The 5,000-nt window shown below is 40.0% G+C and overlaps 1 protein-coding gene across 12 annotated transcripts in view; it reads left to right on the top strand.

The window, feature by feature from the left end:
- The window catches only part of LOC138020122 (uncharacterized), a 14,465-nt gene that overhangs the window by 2,663 nt on the left and 6,802 nt on the right, over nucleotides 1–5,000 (top strand). The window contains exon 4 of one of the 12 annotated variants that reach the window (XM_068867131.1): nucleotides 69–357. The exons of the other annotated variants lie outside the window; for them this stretch is intronic. The gene's annotated coding sequence lies outside the window, so the exon portion shown is untranslated. The remainder of the gene's footprint in view (nucleotides 1–68; nucleotides 358–5,000) is intronic. 12 annotated transcript variants of the gene reach the window in all.

Genomic DNA, 5,000 nt, shown 5'->3' with positions numbered 1-5,000 from the left:
CTGCAGACAAATAAACAACACCAAAAGTGTCTCCTAGCGCTAATCACTCAACAAAAATGTTGTTTCAGGTCTCGGGGGAACTTTTGGCTTAGTTGTTGATTATTGGAGTTGCGACTTCTACTCTTGACCTGTGGAATGTGACCTGTATTTAACAGACCCGCCTTCATTGCAGCTGTCACACGAGTCAACAGCGCCGCATACAACTGCTAAAACAACCAGATCAGTAATCTATGAACCCTATTGCACAATTTTATAATTTGTAACACAACCTGACATGGTGAAACATTGAACAACAGTAACAGTGCTCACGTCAGGGAGTTACAATTGTGAGACGCCAAAATCAACCAAAACGTAAAGGTACGTACGAAATAAAATCACTTCATTACCGTTACGTATATTAAACACCATTATGTCCTTTTATATATCCAGCGATCGCTATTCCAGAGGTCGTGAAAAGCCAATTAACGTAGCTTTAACTGGAATCGAAGCCTGATGTAATTATAGGTCACCGTGCAATGTGAAAAAACGGCGAATTATTTTTTACTCTTATGCTTGTTAATTTGCGGCTGCTTCTTACGCAACAGCTACAATTTTGAAAATGATTACACACGAATTCTGTTCTTCTTCTGGCCCTCCTCACTAGCCGCCATCTTTCTTTCGACATTAAACCAATCAGAGTTCATGTGAGAAAAGCAGGGTCGGGTCGGGTCTTCTCCCGACCCGCCGCCATATTAAAAGCCGAAAAGACCCTGAGAATGAGGTTGAGATCTTAGTTGGATGAATCATGAAAGAGACGGAGCCGTGTCAGAATATTCCTCAGAAACATTAATTTTGTTTCCTCGGTGGGTTACGTATTTGCACTCTCGCGAGTCAAAATGTGAGTACTTAGCAAGGGTATGGTGTCGTTTCATCTACTGGTAAAATTGAAAGCGCCGTGGAAATATATAAATATTTAGTACTGCTCGAGAACCATTACCTTCAAGCGCAATGAACGCAACTAGGGCAGCGAAAAGAAAACTTGAAAAAAAATCCATTACGATTAAGCTTGAAATTTTCAGGCTGCTTTTGGCGATGACCGTCTCTAAAAATTGAGTTAATGTCGTTATGTTGCGAACCGATCGCTTGTACTCAGTGTTTCTTCGATTTGAAAAATAAAGCAAACCTTGACATGCCTTAAATCAGTTCAACCGAAGGACTACAAGAAATGGGGTTATTCAAACGAAACGACTCCACTGATTTGTAAGAAATAGCGTGGAAAGAAATATACATGTAAATATGATATCAATCACAAATAAATTGGAATCGCACGGGATGTTTCAGCCATACAAATTCTACCGTACTCATTCTGTGAAGAACCGCAAACATCTAAGAATTGATAAGAATTTAACTCAGCGATTTTACATGTAAATGCCCAACACACGAAGCCCAACTTCTTTCTTGCAGTTTTTTCAGGGTCTAAAGTGCACTTCTAGAATCTGAAGGTCCGTTGTGATTGGTGGACGTAAATTCCAGCTCATTTCAACAGACGCTCGTGGGAGACGAACGCGTGACGAATTCCTAAGAGAGTCTGCGTGGGAGTGGCTTCTAGTCATGAGCCTTGACACAGATCCGACACGTAGCGAAAAAATTTTACCACGGACGCTAGCAAGTTTCCGAACCTGATGGACAGGGGTACGCAGCGGATCCAAAAGGGAACATAGATCATCGGAAAGGAATTAAAATGTTTTCTCGGTTGCAGAAATAGTGCAGTTAGACGAATCGATAACAGTCCCTAGCCAGTTGATAGATAAGTTGAGGTGGGTCCCAAACGGATTTCTCTTCACTAGGAACAAAGCCGAGAATAAACGGTTTTGAACAGTGACAGAGACGCAGATTAAGTATATCCGGTTGCACAAATTAAAACTTCGGAGATGCAATCAAGACAAAGGAAATCATAAATCGCGCTATAAAGAAATGCGGATTCTTCGGTACTTTGACAAATGAAAAATTTGCAGCACTCAATATATTCAATTACTGCGAAATCTTCGGTTTATAATAAAAGTATACTGGTAAAGTTTAAAAGTTCCTTCTGTTAGTCCAATGTAGTTCTTTCCGATGGGGTCGCTTTCTGTTGCTACGTTGGCGTTGTAGACGACGCTTGAGGTCAGACAGTTGTTTTTCAGAGGGCAGTCGTTTTTCTACCTGCAATTACAGTTGCTTTCCGTGGAGGGTGTCTTGCTTGGTTGGAGGATTTTTCTGTTGTGCTTCTTAATTATGGTTTGCAGGTTGTCTGTACAGCTATAACTGACTTTTATGTTGTTTTTGTTGAAGATTTTGTTGTACCGGCGTCGTCAAGCGTCGTCTACAACGCCAACGTAGCAACAGAAAGCGACCCCATCGGAAAGAACTACATTGGACTAACAGAAGGAACTTTTAAACAACGTTACACGCAGCACAAACTTTCCTTTCGGAACAGAAACTATTCAAACAGCACGGAACTATCAAAACATATCTGGACACTCAAAGACAGCAACACCAATTTTACAATTAACTGGAGTATTTTAGCGACCGCCCCGGCCTACAGCAACAAAAGCAAGCGGTGCCACTTGTGCCTGACAGAAAAACTTTATTTAATTAGAGCCAAGAAGCCGTCTTTATTAAACAAAAGAACAGAACTCGTTTCTAAATGCCACCACGAGAATAAGTTTTACTTCGCAAATTTCACAAGCCGCCAAATATAGCTCTCGAAAATCGTTATTTCACACGTAGATCAGATCATCACATTAATGAATTAATTAGCTACTTATCTAATTTGTATATAAGAAGGTATGATCTTAGTTGAATAAAGTTCTGTCTGACGAGAGCTTAGGCGCGAAACTCAGAGTAACAGAGAATCGATGCGTCCTCTAGATGTACCACATGTGTGGGACATTTGGGGTGGCTTTATAAGCTTAACCTCCATCCCAGACATCAGCACTGCACTGATGAGGCCCAGAAGGCCGAAACAGTACTGTCTGCAGTTAGTTATATATATATACATATATATAGTGGCATTTATACATGATGCTCAACGCTGAATGGAAGGTCTGGCGGCCCAGCTTCGGCTGTGAAGACTTTCCTTACATCCTCTTCGTCATCGGCTTAATCGTGATGATTAAATTCCAAGACTCTGTTCCATCCGTAGGGAGACGTGTCAGCTTTTAATTAATAAGGACATACCTTTCGTCCAAACTTTCCTTGGCTTTAACAAGATCTGTGCGTTCCAGCTTATTACCACGGGCTTCTGCAGCATCTAAAATGAATTTGCAGGGATTAAATTGGTCTTTGTTGCTCTTCGTTTTGAAGGATGGCGTCCGGGAGCATCTCTTTCGGCCCCGTCTTTCTCGGCAGCAACTGAATCTCCTGACGTTTTCATCTCCGAAGTAGAAGTAGAAACGATTTATTTATTTATTTATTTATTTACTTAATTTATACACGGTAACAAATTCATCAGGTACAATTCCAAAAAAGAGATTTGTAAAATCCTAAAATCTTAAAATCTAAAATCCTAATCCTATTATTACATTAATTTACAAAATAAGCTACCTACAGACCTGATTTCCATGAATGCCGTGTATTTAAAAATTTTGATAGAGAAGGCGTTTAAATTGATCTATGGAACTAGATTCCCTAATGTTACGATGTAAGCTGTTCCAAAGAGTTGCGCCGCTGTAACTAAAACTATTTTTCATGTAGTTTGTTCTCGGAAACGGAACAACAAGTTTATTTGCCGAATCCCTCAGAGCATAGTTTGATACATTACGCGTTACAAATTTAGACGTGAGATATTCGGGAACCAGACCATTTAAAGACTTGAAAACCATTAAAGCTTTCTGAATTTGACGTTGAGAATTTAAGTCTTTCCAGCTGAGTTTGTCAAACAAGGAATTAACATCAGCGTCATAGCTCGATGAAGTTATCACTCGTGCAGCACGGTTCTGTAGTTTTTGTAGCTTGTTAGATAATGTTTTACCACAATTACCCCAGACTAGGCTGCAGTAATCAAAATGGGGTTGAACTAGTGAGTTGTATATACTGAGTAAAGTTGATTGAGGCACAAAGGGCTTAACTCGTTTAATGGCTCCAATTGCGGAAGCAATCTTTTTACACAGTTTATCAACGTGGAGATACCATGTTAGATTTTCGTCAACATATATTCCAAGTGATTTCACTGAGGAACATTATCAATGGAGAGTTCAAGAGTATCAGATAGAGTGCTTAATCTTTGCCTGGATCCGATCAACATAAATTCAGTCTTTGTAGCGTTCAAAGTAAGTTTGTTAGACACAAGCCATTTGCTTAGCTTTTCAAGGTCATGAGATATACTAGACTGAATCAGATGCAAATCAGAGCCAGCTTAAGTAATATGTGTATCATCAGCATACATTCTAGGAACGCTGAACGATAGACAGGCAAATCATTAATATAAATTAGAAATAAAAGAGGGCCAAGGATCGTTCCCTGCGGCACACCGCATTTAAGAGTGGTAAAATCAGAGAGACAACCGTTAACGGAGCACTGTTGTGTGCGATTCGTCAAATATGATTTAAACCAATCAAGCGATTTCCCTTGAATTCCGTACTGATTCATTTTAGTTAATAGTATCTCATGATCAACAGTGTCGAAGGCCTTTTTAAGTCGAGGAACACTACGGCATTTACGTAGCCACGATCGATATTAAACGCCCAACTGTCAGAGGCTTCAAGAAGAGCACTAACAGTAGAGTGCAAAGACCGGAAACCGGATTGTTGTTTAGAGATGATTCCCTCGTTACTTAAGAAGTTGTATAACTGATCGTACACAATCCTCTCAAACACTTTGGCGACAACTGAAATGACAGAGATAGGTCGGTAGTTGTTCAAATCAAGTGACTCGCCCTGTTTGAACAACGGAATCACTCTGGCACATTTCCAATCGTCAGGAAATATGCCAGACATCAATGAAATAATATCAGCACACTCACGAATTAACTTAGCAGAGAT

This window comes from Montipora capricornis, chromosome 10 (assembly GCF_036669925.1).
Source record: "Montipora capricornis isolate CH-2021 chromosome 10, ASM3666992v2, whole genome shotgun sequence".
NCBI lineage: Eukaryota > Metazoa > Cnidaria > Anthozoa > Scleractinia > Acroporidae > Montipora > Montipora capricornis.
The sequence above is the reverse complement of the archived record's forward strand: the minus strand, read 5'-3'. Positions and strand labels throughout refer to the sequence as shown.